Source organism: Oncorhynchus masou, chromosome 28, assembly GCF_036934945.1.
Source record: "Oncorhynchus masou masou isolate Uvic2021 chromosome 28, UVic_Omas_1.1, whole genome shotgun sequence".
Lineage (NCBI taxonomy): Eukaryota > Metazoa > Chordata > Actinopteri > Salmoniformes > Salmonidae > Oncorhynchus > Oncorhynchus masou.
The window spans coordinates 48,091,057-48,109,031 of record NC_088239.1 but is presented as its reverse complement, the minus strand read 5'-3'; the positions used below and the strand labels follow the sequence as shown (position 1 = coordinate 48,109,031).

At 42.3% G+C, this 17,975-nt stretch overlaps 1 pseudogene; it reads right to left on the bottom strand.

Annotated features, from left to right (window-relative positions):
- Positions 1 to 1,768: 1,768 nt before the first annotated feature.
- Positions 1,769 to 16,983, bottom strand: LOC135517003 (piggyBac transposable element-derived protein 4-like; annotated as a pseudogene).
- Positions 16,984 to 17,975: the final 992 nt, after the last annotated feature.

Sequence of the window (17,975 nt, the reverse complement as noted above, 5' to 3'; positions counted from 1 at the left end):
GAGAATAAGAATTCTCAATTTAAGTTGTTAGGTTATGACAGAATAGTTGTGTCTGTTCATCAAATAAACACCCACAATCTCGCTAATGTATTAGGTTAAGCAAGCTTTTTTTCACCTAAATTCTAAGGCTATTGTTGTGTTTAAATCTCTTTTTTCTCCTTCTTGCACGATTGACTTATATGGCCCAACTTAATTGTGTTTCATTTTATTGTGAGTTTTTAAAACAATATCTTCCCTTCTACTATTGTTATTCCATGAGCTTTAATTCATTTTGATTGCCCTTCCTGAGGATGATACAAGATGAGCGAAGAGTTTGCTTTTGTGGTTGTCATTCCACTCAGCCACTTTAACTCTGTTAAAGGCTTTGTTTTTAGGACACACTGTGAGAGTTATGCTGGTGTTATACTGAATTATGCTATTTTTCTACTGAATTAGACCGAATGAAGGTCATTCTGGCAGGTGTTAGGTGGTCCTTTGCATGGGGTGATGTAAGTTTCCTTTAACAATCAGTCTTCCAGATAGATGAAGCAGACACAGGAGCCTTGGTATGAAACTCTTTAGTAATACAATGCAATTGCAGACAGAGATTCACATACAGAATACCTCAGTAGTCTATAGTAAACATCTGTGTGGCAAAACAGGAGACAACCCTCCTTATACTAGTTGGTGTGGACAACCTACCGTCAATCATTCCTTAACTTTGTGGCATTGGATTAGATACAAAGTATGTAAAATGAGAAAAACATGTCTAGATTCTGGTTTCTCACTCTACTATCTCGGCCTTGAGGCTGCGTGACTATCAGCAGGTGCAGACAAATCTCAGCCTGAGAACTGAAGCAGTACAACTCCATCTACCCAGTACTTTTCCATAATTGCGCATTGCAAGTATACAAAGGTTATCACATATATACAGTAATCATGGCATCGGGGTAGCCCCACACCTGAACCCCAGGGTAACCCCCAACATCCCCCCCCTTTGAGACTACCTAGTCTCATATAACCATGTGCAGAAATCGACGTTAGACATCTGGAACTTTAACCATTCACATATAGGTAGTATAGGAATCATCCTCTGGGTCAGTTGGGCAAGCAAGAGGGTCATAGTTGGGGTCAACACCAGTGGCATCATAGTATTCATCATAGGAGGCAGGTAAAGCCAATACCATTAAACCAGGCATGGTCTTCTTCAATGCCCATTTACCAAGACAACAACAAATCTGAACACAACAAAAGTCTATCAACACAGGAACTACAAATGATAAGATAACCATTAAAATCTGGCCCTTAACATTTCCAAATATCCCAGTGAGCCATTTACCCTTCGTGTACAGAACACTCGTCACTAGGGCTGAGAGTATTAGAGAGCTTGGACATATCAAGCAGGATTTTGGTCCACAGGCCTGATCTGTCTTTGCCATTTGTCGACTCATTGAACCAAACAACTCACTCATGGATTTGGGTTTAGACAAAATTAACACCGCAGTCCTGTTTGGGGACACTTTTCCACCAAAGTCTCGAACAAACTTTACCCAAGTGTTGACAGGGCCGGCTTCACCCACACCAACAAGTAATGTGGATAGAGCCAACACAGTCAACCACCAATGACCACATGCTGTCATCTTCCCTCTCTTAAACCCCCTAAGGGTTTGTTTATTTACAACATAACCTTGCTGATCATGTAAAACAGTTGGTTCTTCAGGGCTTTGGTCTTGCCCTTCATCTTTTTCAAGTCTTTGGTCTCGACTCACATCTGCTTCTGCCTCTTGTTTCAGGCTGTGTCTGGCTCCATCATCTCCTGTGGGCTGAACACCTTCTGGCAGTGGGACAGGTGGTGCCAGCCGGACCTTTCTTGAACTCTGACCGCCGTTGGTGTTGACATGGTTACCTTGAATGGCCCCATCCATCTTGGCTGGTTCCATTTTCTCATGTGGACCCGGATTTTGACCCAGTCGCCAACCTCCACAGGCAGGTAGTCGGGGTCCTCATCTGGTACCTCCTCCTGAGTTTTCCTAGTGTGAGAGTGGAGAGATCTGACAATAGTAGTTAGCTCTTTCATGTACTCCAAGTGTTCTACTTCAGCTAGAGTGAGGTCTATTTGTCTGTCAGTCATGGGTCTTTGTGCGGAAAGATTCATGCGTCTTCCTGTCAACATTTCATGTGGTGAACACCCCAAGCCATTATTAACACTACTGTGCATTTTCATTAACACCAGTGGTAAACAATCCACCCAAGATTTCTTGGTGGAGTGGTTTGCCTTAGCTAACCCTTGTTTAATGGATTGGTTAGCTCTCTCGGTAACCCCATTACTCTGGGGGTGGTAGATGGACACAAACTTCTGGTCCATTCCCATCATTATGGTTACCTGGCTTTACTACATCACTAGTGAATTGAGTACCATTGTCTGCACATAAAACCTCAGGAACACCAATTTTAGGTATTATCTCCCTCACAGGTAGCTTTGCTACTGTCTTAGCATCACAGTGTGTGGTGGAAATGCCTCCACCCACCTGGCGAATCTGTCAGTAAGGACTAAACAGTACCTTTTCCTTTCTTTTCTTCCTACAATATCTATGAAATCCATGGCAAGATGGACAAATGGTCCTCTTGGCGTAGGGAAATGACCTGGTTTCAGAGGTGTTCCTTTGGCAGTGTTAAATTGTACGTAGCACATCGAAACAGAAACTGTTTCACATGCTGAATCAAATTTGGGCAAACCAATCCAAAGAAATTGCCTCTATCATATCCCTCTTTGGTAAATGGGCCATACCGTGGGCCACTTGGCAAACAGAGGCGATAAGACAAGCTGGCGGACACGGTCTGTCTCCAAATTAGAAACGGGGTCAAGTTTACAACCCTGCTGTTAAGAACAAATTAGAACCAACATCCAAAGCCTGTTTAGATGACAAATCATCAGTGTCTTTCCCAACAGTAGCAGAGAAGAACGTGGAGTGGCTATGACACTTTGAGGCAGCCAATTTAGCAGCCTCATCTGCCATAGTGTTACCCATACTCAAAAAATCTTCCAACCAAATGTGAGCAGCAACCTTCACAATAGCCAAAGCAGAGGGCAGCATCATAGCCTCCAAGAGATCAAAAGCCAAAGTTCTATTACAAATAGGACTTCCACAAGCATTGTGAAAACCCCTAGTCCTCCAGACACCACACCAGGAGAGACAAACCACTATTGCATAAGCATAATCAGAGAAAATTGTAACCCTTTTCCCTTCTCCTATTTTACAGGCAGTGGTTAGCGCCAAAAGTTCAGCCTGTTGAGCTGAGAAAGTATCTGGTAGTGGTTGTTGTATGTGAGTGGTTCTATCAATTGTCACAAAACTAAACCCTGCATGTTTCTTCCCTGTAGTTTGATCTATATATGCAGAAGCGTCAACGAAAAGCTCCAAGTCAGCATCAGTCAGGTTAGTGACAGAGAGGTCAGGCCCAGCCTTCATTGGTTTGGGACAAACTGTCTCTGCACTGCCTTTGGTTGAATTTGTCATGGTGCCCCGTGATTTTGTTTGAATTAGGTTCTATGTAATGTGGACTGAGTGACTTATCTGTATGGTACTGTAGGAAAAACCCAGTTCTATCCCCGTATACGGGTAGTAGAACCTAACATAGGATGATCTACCCAACACAGTTCTATTTTCTCTAACCCCTCTTCTTCTTCAGCTTCACTATGTTTATTCACTAACCACACTTCTCTAAATGGTTCCACGCATGTGTGGTAAATAACCACAGTTGGTTTCAATTGTATTTTAACTTCAGTACCGGGGTCTCCCTGTTTCTTCTCTTGTGGATGTAATGGAAGATTAAACTCACAACATGTCTTTCCCAATATGCAATTCACAAATGTATCCCTTTCTTGTACTAGTCTTAAAGACTTGTTGTCTATACCAGTCTAGATTTATTTCAGTACATAGAAATTCTTGATATCGACGAGCATATATCCATTCACTGTTATCAATACACTCAACTCATACAACAATTGTCCACACCAAATATATAACCCCACCAATTATACATATATAAAAACAAAACCAGTGTCCTCCCTCAGGTAAGAACACCATACATAAAACCAGTGTTTTCCCTCAGGTAAGAACACCATACATAAAACCAGTGTCCTCCCTCAGGTAAGAACACCATACATAAAACCAGTGTATTCCCTCAGGTAAGAACACCATACATAAAACCAGTGTCCTCCCTCAGGTAAGAACACCATACATAAAACCAGTGTATTCCCTCAGGTAAGAACACCATACATAAAACCAGTGTTTTCCCTCAGGTAAGAACACCATACATAAAACCAGTGTCCTCCCTCAGGTAAGAACACCATACATAAAACCAGTGTCTTCCCTCAGGTAAGAACACCATACATAAAACCAGTGTCTTCCCTCAGGTAAGAACACCATACATAAAACCAGTGTCTTCCCTCAGTTAAGAACACCATACATAAAACCAGTGTCTTCCCTCAGGTAAGAACACCATACATAAAACCAGTGTCTTCCCTCAGGTAAGAACACCATACATAAAACCAGTGTCTTCCCTCAGGTAAGAACACCATACATAAAACCAGTGTCTTCCCTCAGGTAAGAACACCATACATAAAACCAGTGTCTTCCCTCAGGTAAGAACACCATACATAAAACCAGTGTCCTCCCTCAGGTAAGAACACCATACATAAAACCAGTGTCTTCCCTCAGGTAAGAACATCATGTGCATTAAACACTTTCAATCACTTGTCACCCAGTACCTCAGCACGGACTAATAATCTATAACCAAGTTCCTCACACACGGTTCCATTAGACCCTCAGGAATTTCTGACTATTACACCTGGGGTTCTGGGACATTTATCATATTCATCTTATTATGGGTTTCTACATAAATGTAGGTATTGACTGTTCCTGTAATTATCAACCCCATGAGTGAGGTGCCACTTACGTACTGAAATGAGTCATCAACCACGGTGTTATTTCTCATTTCAGACTTTTGGTTGAACAGGCGTCTGCTTACCTTATAATTTGATGCGCTGCACAGCGGGACGAAGATCATCCAGACGCAGTGGTCATTCACTCCTGGCAAGCTTGCTAAATGTTGGGTGGTCCTTTGCATGGGGTGATGATAGTTTCCTTTACAATCAGTCTTCCAGATAGATGAAGAAGACACAGGAACCTTGGTATGAAACTCTTTAGTAATACAATGCAATTGCAGACAGAGATTCACATACAGAATACCTCAGTAGTCTAGAGTAAACATCTGTGTGGCAAAACAGGAGACAACCCTCCTTATACTAGTTGGTGTGGACAGCCTACCGTCAATCATTCCTTAAGATTGTTGCATTGGATTAGATACAAAGTATGTAAAATGAGAAAAACATGTCCAGACTGTGGTTTCTCACTCTACTATCTCGACCTTGAGCCCGAGTGACTATCAGCAGGTGCAGACAATTCCAAAGTAGTACCTCTCCATTTACCCAGTACTTTTCCATCATTGCACATAGCAAGCATACAAAGGTTATCACATACAGTTGAAGTCAGAAGTTTACATACACCTTAGCCAAATACATTTAAACTCAGTTTCACAATTCCTGACATTTAATCCAATACAAATTCCCTGTTTTGTGTCAGTTAGGATCACCACTTTATTTTAAGAACGTGAAATGTCAGAATAATAGTAGAGAGAATTTCTTATTTCAGCTATTATTTCTTTCATCACATTCCCAGTAGGTCAGAAATTAACATACACACAATTAGTATTTGGTAGCATTGCCTTTAAATTGTTTAACTTGGGTCAAATGTTTCAGATAGCCTTCCACAAGCTTCCCACAATAAGGTGGGTGAATTTTGGGCCCATTCCTCCTGACAGAGCTGGTGTAACTAAGTCATGTTTGTAGGCCTCCTTGCTCGCACACGCTTTTTCAGTTTTGCCCACAAATGTTCTATAGGATTGAGGTCAGGGCTTTTGATGGCCACTCCAATACATTGACTTTGTTGTCCTTAAGCCCATTTTGCCACAACTTTGGAAGTATGCTTGGGGTCATTATCCATTTGAAAGACCCATTTGTGACCAAGCTTTAACTTCCTGACTGATGTCTTGAGATGTTGCTTCAATATATCCACATAATTGTCCTCCCTCATGATGCCATCTATTTTGTGAAGTGCACCAGTCCCTCCTGCAGCAAAGCACCCCCACAACATGATGCTGCCACCCCTGTGATTCACGGTTGGGATGGTGTTCTTCGGCTTGCAAGCATCCCCATTTTTCCTCCAAATATAACGTTGTTCTGGGATTGATTTGCACTTTTCGCACCAAAGTATGTTCATCTCTAGGAGATGAGCGGTATGACGGCTGCGTGGTCCCATGGTGTTCATACTTGAGTACTATTGTTTGTACAGATGAACGTGGTACCTTCAGGTGTTTGGAAACTGCTCCCAGACTTGCTCCCGTAATTTTCTTCTGAGGTCTTGGCTGATTTCTTTTGATTTTCCCATGATGTCAAGCAAAGTGGCACTGAGTTTGAAGGTATGCCTTGAAATACCTCCACAGGTACCCCTCCAATTGACTCAGATGATGTCAATTAGCCTGTCAGAAGCTTCTAAAGCCATGACATAATTTTCTGGAATTGTACAAGTTGTTTAAAGGCACAGTCAACTTAGTGTATGTATACTTCTGACCCACTGGAATTGGGAGACAATGAAATATAAGTGAAATAATCTGTCTGTAAACAATTGTTGGAAAAATTACTTGTGTCATGCACAAAGTAGATGTCCTAACCGACTTACCAAAGCTATTGTTTGTTAACAAGAAATTTGTGGAGTGGTTGAAAAATGAGTTTTAATGACTCCAACCTAAGTGTATGTAAACTTCCAACTTCAATTGTTTTATACAGTAATCATGGCACAGACAGACATAATTCCACCTCGGCAGTTGAGACACCCACCTTTTACACTTCTTCTAATACATACTGTGACCCTGAGCCCAAGCATGCTGGTGTCTTTAGGGTAATTTACCCTGTGGTTAGTTTGTGCATGCAAACATACAGACGCTTGCACATTGTGCAAACAAAGGTCAAATTCAAGCTTTCAAGATGTACAGGTTTTTCTTATGCATTGCTAATGGTAGTAACACAAAGGATTCATTATGAACAAGTCACAAACTTAACCACTACAGGATGTGAACTGCCACTGGGCCATCTCTCTGCTGTTACATTGTATGTACTGTACGTTATACCAACCTCTATGGTTAAGTGAGAGCCGAGAAACTAAACACAAGTGTAGTTACTGGCAAACCTGTGATGACTAATTCATGACCATGCTCTGTACTACAGTATTCAGTCTGCTGTGCTTCCAATTGTCTAGAAATACATGGATAGCCACTTCTGCCTAAAACAGTAGACTCTGTGTTCTGTTTCAACAGCAGTAGCTGTCTTCCCTCAACAACAATCACTAGACGTTTGGCTAGTCCTTTTTCAGCTCTACAGTAGTTCAGTCTCAAAGATGTTCAACACATTACGACCAACATATCTCACGTATCTGTCTAAGAATAACACCGGCGGAAATTGCTCTTTGACCCTCTTTCTTCTCGTTGCATTGCAACTTTTTTTCTGCATTTCTAATTGAAATGACTGAAGTTAAAACATGGTCAACTTATCAAGCTTTACAGAAAGCTGAGCTATATTTACATCCCGTTAATAAAGAGGTAAGGAAGAAGAAGGTGTGTGGTATGGGGAGGGGATGTGATGTGATGCTTCCCTAACAGTGGGGAAACTGAATCCAGCACTTAAAGAAAAAGAAAATGAGGGATATATGTATAGTTATGTATAATTATTTAACTACAGGAACCGTAGATGTGAGTGAAATAGCTGTAAGTTCCAGTAGAAGTACTGTTGTCCATTAGTTTACTGCAATCAGGGTAGGGCTTAAAATTATAAAAATATCTTTAAAAAATATGGGGATTGGAAATGATGCAAAGAATTAAATGGAACGTTGTGGTGGTAACTTCGATCAGCCCCCGCATCTCACAAAGCAGAGCCTATAATTACACACAGGGCAGAAGCCACATTGCTACGGAGACTTTACTAAGTCTCTCAGAGCTACTGTATGGCTGACACAGCACCGTCCTCAGTTAGCATTTGGTGTGAAAGTAACAAAGAGTGGGGAAATGCAACTGCAGCTACCATGAAAAAGCCACACTGAAATTTGCATTATACAAAACAACAAAATAACCAAAGACTGTATTTTTTTTTAAAGAGTCTATTCTCTCCAACAGCAATGTATAACCTGCTTAGCAATTTGTATCTATGAGTCCTGTTGGTGTGCGCTGGTCTGGCACATATCATGCCGGGCTGTGAGATCAGTCTGGAATATGATTACCTCTGAGGCAGTCAGGCAGATAAGAGGGCTACAAGGGCAGTGGTGAAGGTTATAGGACACTGAGCCCACAACATGGACAAACACTGCTCTCTAGTGGGGTTAAACAACCCCAAGGCACACACGAGTGAGTACTGTCCTCTGGTGGTCCTACATCCCTACGGCACCCGGCCTTATTAGTAAACAGTCTACTGTGCACATTGTAGGCAACAGGGAAGAACATTGACATCTGGTGGTACAAGACTAGTAACTGCTAAAAAAATCCATGTCTAAGCTTGCAATCAGCATGCATGTACTGTATACTGTAGGTTAGGAAGCTACTGTGACCCTGACCCGTCCCCACATAGATACAGACCACATGCAATGTTCTAGCATCCTTTTGCTTGGCGATACTGTATTATCAATATAATTGATATGGTTGTTTGGGGACAGTGTAGGACATAACCTTCAGAACAAAAAAAAATACATTAAAGAGGGGGTGGCCAGGGGCTTGCAACTCCATTTGATTGAGTTTTTGGCCTGCGATAAAGGATCACCAGGACCCTCGCTCTACAGTCTACAAGAAAACAAGATGGAGCGTATTGAATAGGGAAGGAAGCTATATTGTAGCTTTCCTCCCACTCTCAACTTTAATAAACACTGAAACAGATGTTTTATGAGATCCGCAAAACTTGTCAGGAAATGAAAAAAAAAACACTGTTAGAAACCAGAGCCCATTGAAAGTAGACAATTTGTGAAACAAGTATAGCATCAAATAAAATCTAAAACCCTTTAAATCCCAAAGAAAGGACAGAGGTTCCTATACTTAAACTTTAACATGCTAAGTTGACTTTTTATTGCTGGAACAGCACACCAGAAAACATATCTGTGAATTGCATATTGTATTTATTAGGATATTTGCTCTCCAAAGTCTTGCAATGCTCTGGGTCATGTCTTTAGGATGACACAATATTATTAGAATCAAATAATTTACCTGTAGAACAGTCAGGTACATGTGACAATATGCAATGCAATGAAGACTTAATCCGTAAGACGAATAAATGACAAATATATCAATGAAACATTACCGCTTTAACATTGGTACGTTTTATTCAAAATCATATCAGTTGTCATGGTCACATGTAATATTCCCTCTGTAAACATTTTCATGGATATATTCACATAGAGACTCTGTATGAGGTACTATATGACTACACAGGTCAGAAAGCTGAAATCAAGTCCAATCTAATCACTTGTTTTACATACAAATGAAATATCTCTGCCAACTACACCATTTTAGCATTTCAACTTTCAAAATGTTATGGTTAGCAGTTGACTTTTGGATGTTTGAAGGGACCATTTGAAAACAAGTTTGGTGGGGAGGAAAACAGTTGGGTGAGAGTCACGTCCTCTGGCACAGTAGGGTATACAGAAAGACAGATATAGCTGAGTACGTGGCAAGGGCTGAAAGCATTTTCAACTTCTGGGATCTATTCAAACATGACATTTAGCTGTCGCTATTTAGGGACTCACTCAGTTAACTTCCATAATGTACAGTGGCCTACTATCAAAAGCCATTAGGCAGTGGGTAAGATGAACGCAAAGATAAAGATAAGCACCTGCTTATGGGAAAGTATCACACAAATACACTACTGTTCACTGCAGTCTACGGTAAAGGGCAAAACAAAAAGGAAGTCACAAAGGAAGTCCTGAAATAGACAGAATTGCTGTCCAGGACAAGACTCGAAACAACATGTTTCGAAAAGCAAAATACTCAAAGGCATCAACATTTCCCACCACATTTTTCTGCCATTCCTAGGTTGGGACAGGTCACTGTTATGGGCGTTCTCCCAGGTTGCCCATATAAGGGCATTTCCTTGTTCTTCCTTCCCAGGGTGAGGGCCTCTGTGCTGGGCTTGGCTGCTCTCAGGCTCTGCCTCCTCTGGGACTCACCCCTGTAATTGCCCCTGTGGGGGCAGAAGCACATAGCACCGGCGCTAGGACACACACACACACACACACACACACACACACACACACACACGCCACACACACTCACACACTCACACACACACACACACACACACACACACACACACACACACACACACACACACACACACACACACACACACACACACACACACACACACACACACACACACGCCACACACACCAGAACCATATGGAACTGCTTTCCTGGACCTCCTTTCTGCCTCTCAAACCGGGGACAAGTACTGAACATAGTCAGTGTATGCCAAATACTGTATTCAATGTGTGCTTGATTTAGCTTGGAGTTTGCTCTTCGGGCAGATCCATTGGTTTTATTCAGCATTATGTATTTGACCCTGGTCTGCTGCCCATATTGCAACACTGGAAGGGAGAGGACAACAGGGACCACTGAGAGAGAATCAGTGGTGGGGGTTCTGAAGTAACCAAATGATTTGAATCATTGTGTTACAGTTACAGTAAGCTTTTGCCAGTCAACACAGACAGCCCAGCAGCAGTTCAGGGTCAGGGACACCACATACAAGTTACAGTATCATTGATAAGTGGTTCACATGCAGTCTCATCTGCAGTCTCATCAGGGTCGTGGTGAAGGGATCGAGGTCATGCATCTCACCACTCCCACATTGGTCAATCACCCTCCAGTGACAATGCAGATCCAGACCACAGGTTGAGGGAGATGAGAACGCAACAAAGTAAAAACAGTAGCCTTAGCTAGACGGCCACATCCTGTAGATAGGTTACTGACTTCCATGTTTACATTTCAACAGACTTGCTTGTCCCCGTCTTCTCATTTGTGTTTGAGATGCTTAAGACCAAACCGCCTTGTCAATGTCAACCTAATGATAGAAACTGTTAGTAGTTGATGTTATTCTTTAATAACGCAGATCCCAAAGCAAATCAGGGGGAGGAAAATAGGTTTATTCAAAGCAGACGAATCATGCTTGGAAGTAGATGGTAGATGTTCATGCTCCCCTGTCCTCAGTGATTCTCTCTCAGTGATTCTCTCCTGTGAACAAATGGACCGGATGTAGTTTATAACCCAGCCCTAGCCTGTGGTTGACCAATTAGAATTCCTTGCAATAAAACTGGGCCAATGGCCAAATAACAAGTATACTATTTCAGACTCAATATATAGGCAAATTCCTCCCATGTCTCTGTATTAATCCCTTATTACAGAAAAAAAAACTATTTCCCTTGATCGTTTAATGACCTATTATTATTGACCTCTCATCCTATATCTCTGCATTGTGTATTTATCTTCAGAATAATCTTATAAACATTTTGTTTTTATTTCAACTACAACACTCTGGTTTCCTCCATTTTTTTTTTACGTTTCATTTTATTCTGTTTTGGACACTCGGAGTGTCTCCCAATACTGGATCTCAAGGACATTCTGTCTGGCTGCAGTAGCTCTCATACAAACTTCGAAAGCTACACGTAAAAGGGATTATGGAAATCCTACTGTGTTGAGATATGCACACGACACCCATTCATGTTGACTTGTTCTTTTCATTTGGACTTGTTCTTTATGTCTTCCTGTCAAAATACATCTTAGTATATAAACATTTAAATAGACTAAAAGCAATCCCAGCCATGGAGTCTCTCCCTATAAAAGGATGTAGTAGTAGTAGTAGTCCTGTGGCAGTTGTTGGCCAGAGACAGCAGTGGCCACATGGCATACCACACACATAAATATACATGTTCTTCAGCCATGATGTATTAAAGATACATGCAAACCCTCCCAAATGTGTCCCATCTGTTCAGTATTAAGGGAAGAGCTTTGAGAGAATGCGGGGATAGCTTATTGTGGACATGCAAAAGGTACAGCGCAGTAGCTGTGTATGTTTGTTTTTTTATGCAGCAGAGTCCTTAGGAGAAAAAAATACTTCAGCCTCTCGTGATGTTGACCTTTTATGTAATACACACACACACACACACACATGCATGCACACACAAACACATAAACAACATAATGCATGCACTACTTTCACAAAAAACTCAAATACTTTTTTGAGACAGCAAAATTGCTTTATCTTCTTACATCCCAGGCCTTGAACACATTAGAGTTTCTCCTCCATCTCAGTAAACATTTTCAGAGTCAGCAGCAGAGTGAAGCCCTTAGCGGAGTTAGCTACAGTAGGTCTCTATGGAGTTGGCTACCAGTGGAGATCACAGGAGGTTTGATGTCACCTTAATTGCGGGAGGACGGGCTTATGGTAATGGCTGGAGCGGAATAGGTGGAATGGTATCAAATACATCGAACACATGGTTTCCATGTGTTTGATGCCATTCCATTCGCTCCGTTCCAGACGTTCTTATGAGCCGTCCTCCCCTCAGCATTCCCTGATGAACAACCCTCTGAAGCCCAATCCCCAACCCATTCATCCAGACTCCGTCTGAGCTTCACGGACCACTGTGATTCCACCACTGCACAGTGCACACACACTGGCCCTAATCCTACAACCACTGGAGACTATGGTGATTCACCCAGGCCTCTACACATATACTTTTTTCATTGGTATCACTGGCGCTCCCAACTTTTAAAAGTTAGGAGCACCAAGCAGTATTTAGCACTAAAAAAGAGATTGAATACATTTGATTTAGCAACAGGCTACGTTAGGCCTTTATTATTCCTACTTTTGGAGGCATTTGTGGCACAAATCCCATTCATGTCATGGTACCTATATTAGCATTTTTCCTGCTTCATGTTCAAATCATCTATAAGTGACTTTGTTGAGCTTCACAATCAATTTTAGATATTTTCAAATTATTTGGACATGATGCGCGAACATTGCTAATATCGGTACCATGACTTGAATGGGATTTGTTTCACAAATGCTAAAACATTAGCATTTAGGAACAGTGCCAGGGAAATTAAACCAAAGCACTGATTGCTGTCATACTTTGTCCATAGACTGCTTCCAGGGTAAAGAAACCATTTTGTAATTTGAGTGAGCTATCCCTTTAATATCTTTATCTGTAACACAATGATGAGAGAGCTGATGCTCCAAGAGTTGCTGAATTTCCTAAGGTAAATATTAACAGGTGAGGTGAAATTATACAATGTTTGGACTATGCTTGCGATGCGCGCTGCTCAAATGGAGCCTTATAACAGATAAGTTCACATGATACGAATATAGCCTTGCAACAGATGAGCTCAGATGATACAAATGTAGCCTTGCAACAGATGAGCTCAGATGATACAAATGTAGCCTTACAACAGATGACACAAAACAACAATACAAAAGTAACGACTTTGCTCGCTAGATCCCACCCTGTTAGCAACGTACGCTCGGTAGACAGGCGCCCCTCCAAAGCACCAGGCCGCTTTTAGTTAGGCGGCAGCCATGGTCTTCCTGTCAGTGAGCCGTTTTTACTCACACACCAGGCCGCAATTTAGAGCCCTATATGTATACATTGCAGCCACTGGTCGAGGCTAACATTGCTTTGTGGAAATCTCATGTTTATGTTTATCATATTATCATAGACGTATGTGATTGATTTTTTTGATAAATAGAGGTACTTCTATGTACATAACCAATACAGTAACACCCAGGTTTGTGCTTGGTCATTCGGTTCCTCTCAAAACATCTGAATAGTCTGATGATGCCCAGATTATATCTGTTTACAACTCCTTTGGCACTCTCCAGGACCCCAAGGATTTTATGAGCACGTAACCAGTTGTGCTATTGTGTATGCTTTTTCACTTTATATGTAACTTATTTTGTACATGATGTTTCTGCCACCATGTCTTATGACCGAAAATAGCTTCAAGATATCAGGACAGCGATTACTCACCCCGTACTGGAGGAATACTTTTTCTTCAACGAGTCGGATGGGAAGGATTTACTTCAGACGCCCGAGAAGGCTCTCATCCCCGCCATTCGCAGGAGAAAGAGACGGAGGTATTGGGAACGAAGGTCCGGGTGCCTTGTAAGGATCCGATGTTGAGAGGGTAATCTACCTTTTCCATCAGTCCTATTAGCAAAAGTACAATCAATCAATAATAAAATAGACAAACTACGAATATGTATATCCTACCTTTGTAAACAACAGCTGGCACACAAATTTTTATTTATTTAACCAGGCAAGTCAGTTAAGAACAAATTCTTATTTTCAATGACGGCCTGGGAACAGTGGGTTAACTGCCTGTTCAGGGGCAGAACGACAGATTTGTACCTTGTCAGCTCAAGGGCTTGAACTCGCAACCTTCCGGTTACTAGTCCAACGCTCTAACCACTAGGCTACACTGCCGCCCCAAATCTAAGGAAGTCTGGAGGTTTTGTCTGCCTGAGGTAGAGTATGGGGCGGCAGGGTAGCCTAGTGGTTAGAGCGTTGGACTAGTAACCGAAAGGTTGCAAGTTCGAATCCCCAAGCTGATAATGTACAAATCTGTCGTTCTGCCCCTGAACAGGCAGTTAACCCACTGTTCCTAGGCCATCATTGAAAATAAGAATTTGTTCTTAACTGACTTGCCTAGTAAAATAAAGGTAACACATCTCATGATAAGCTGTAGACCACACAATTTATCAAGAGAGTTTTCGTCTGTATTCTTTGTAGCTGTCTATATAACAACATAAACCAATGCTAGGAGTGACCGCACTCAATGAGCTGTAATCGGCCGTAAGCAAACAGGAAAATGCTCATCCAGATGCGTCACTCCTAGTGGCAGTGGACTCCCTTGTGTCGTCTTAACATTCTGTATACTCCCCTTGTCCTAAGGGTAAAAAATGACCCGCCTTCACTAAACTCCTAAAATAAAGCAGCATAATTTAATTTTAAACACCAAATCTATTTTTTCATGAAGAAATAACCTGTCATTCATCATTGTGAATATCTGGGTTTTCCCTCTTCACAATGCAGAAAGACTGCATTTAATCAGTGGACACCACTCATTTTTATTACAACACGCCTGTCATAATTGATTTCTTTACTAAAGTAGATGTTTATTGCTAAAGGTACTGCATAGGTGTACACATACATTTCTTTAGCAAGAGATAGCATTTGTATAGCCTAAGAAAGTAGCACAAATGTGCAGAAAGTATTTGTATTTTTTATTACATTCAAAAATAAAAATTTTTTACCCCTTTTTCTCCCCAATTTCATGGTATCCAATAGTTTAGTAGCTACTATCTTGTCTCATCGCTACAACTCCCGTACGGGCTCGGGAGAGACGAATGTTGAAAGTCATGCGTCCTCCGATACACAACCCAACCAAGCCGCACTGCTTCTTAACACAGCGCGCATCCAACCCGGAAGCCAGCCGCACCAGTTGGAGGAAACACTGTGCACCTGGCAACCTTGGTTAGCGTGCACTGCGCCCGGCCCACCACAGGAGTCGCTGGTGCGTGATGAGACAAGGATATCCCTTACCGGCCAAACCCTCCCTAACCCGGACGACGCTAGGCCAATTGTGCATCACCCCACGGACCTCCCGGTCGCGGCCGGTTACGACAGAGCCTGGGCGCGTATCCAGAGTCTCTGGTGGCACAGCTGAGAAAGTATTTTTGAATGCTTTCTATTAGAGGGAAAGAGTAACAGTCTTGTAAACAGTAACTTTTTTGGCAACATCGTGATATATTCTTATATACTGTACAATGAGGAATTCAACTACAAAATACTAGTCTTCTCCCAATTTTTTAACCATTGCCCCACCCACAAGGTGTATAACAACAACAATAAATAAGAATAAAATAAGATAATAGATACAAAACAAAAATGTGAAGAACATAAATCAATCAACTCTAGTTAGCACATGTAGGACAATACGCAAGTGTGTGTGTGTGTGTGTGCATGGACTTTGCAGATATATTTCTAAGCACATATTATTTGTTTTACAGTCCTTCTTTGGGGGAGAGAATTGGCATCTCCTCCTCTTGCCTGCCCCAGCTGCAGCCTCAGGTGGATCAGGACAAGATTCAGCCCCTGAACAGCTTTCACAAGCGCTGCAGAGGCTGCTGTGCGGGGGAGGCACTCCCTTCTTTGAATGTGTGGGGTTACAAGTGCCTTTCCCAGCTGCTTCAGGAAAACCCTCCTCTTGTTCCACTTATCAGGCATCCAGGTAGGGTTGATCTTGTTCCATATCATGAAGGCATTGTATGAGGACACATCAATGATGTTATGGACGATGACCAGGTTGTCCACGCCTCCTTTGTTGTGGTTGTAGTTCAGGATGATGGCTGGCTTCCTGTTCTCACGATCACTGATCTCAGCTGTTTTGGGCAGTGTGCTCAGGAAGACCACATTCTTGTTCCTCTTTGGGAGGTAAGAAACTAGAGTGGTGGTGGGGGTGAAGGCAAACTTTTATGAGAAGGCCTCTCTCCCCCTTGTTGTGAGGAGTGCAGGAGGGAGGGAGCTCAGGCTTGTTCTTTCTAACTGTGCCAACCATGGTGATCTTCCTCTTCAGGAGCTGCTGGCTGAGTTCATAAGAGGTGAAGAAATTGTCACACGTGACATTGTGCCCCCTTAGTCCATCTGTCACATTAAGCACAACCCTCATCCCCTGGTTCATCTCCGGGCCTCCATTGGTCGGCTTCCCTGTGTAGACTTGCATCTTTCAATTATAGCTGGATTGTGAGTCACAGGCCATCCATATCTTGATTCCATACTTTGCTGGCTTGCTGGGCATATACTGCCAGGAAAGGATAGCAACCTTTTGACAAGAGATTACTACCAGTAATTAGTATCAGTGTCACTGAAAACAATCACATAAATCAATAATATTACAGCAATACATAATAAAATGAACAGTGAAAATCACTGACATTGCAGGTGTAAACCAGTTGCTCATCCACTGTTGCCTCAGGCCCAGGGTTGTAGAGGTATGGTAGATGCTCCACCCACTTCTCCCACACCTCTCAAACATAGTTCTCCACTATGCCACCTGGTGGATCATGGAAAAAATGTCCTGGGCATGGGCAACTGCATTATGGCCGCCAGTTTGTCTCTCACACGTCTTGCAGTTCTTGACTTACGGTTATCAAATCGTAGAATTCTTGAGAAAGTGTGAAAGACTTTCAGTGGCATCATGGCATGGAAACTTCCCTTTCCACTCTCTGCATCCCAGAGACCACATGTAACCTCACCTCGGGACCTATACACACCCGCTAAGATTAGCAGCCCTATGTAGGCACGCAGGTCAATCTCATACATCCTTTTCTAGTTGTCTCCATATTTCCGGAAACCCTCCAAATTTGTCATCTCCAGGATGATTTTTTCGATGGCTGGTGTGATGAACATGTAGAATGTTGAGGCGATGTCCTGGGCATGGGCAACTGCATGTCTTGTGGGCCCTGGGGTCATCCTTATGACATGTTGTGCTGCCATCCTGCCCTGGCTGTCATATGGTGACAAAACCATGTTATTTTGCTGTTCTTTGATAAAAATGTCTCTCTTTCAGCTTTGGGGATTTCTTCTTCATCTGAAGATGATGCATTGTGCTCAGGGTTGTATTCTTCCCCATCTTCTTCAGATACATCCTCCTCTTCTAAATCATAGTTCTCTTGCTCCTCCTTGACATCTGAAAAAATCTGATCTACGACCTGTTGGGCAATGAAACGCGAACTCATGGCTTCAGCAAAGAGAGAACTGAGGGGACTGTCATCTGCAGCACCTTTATAG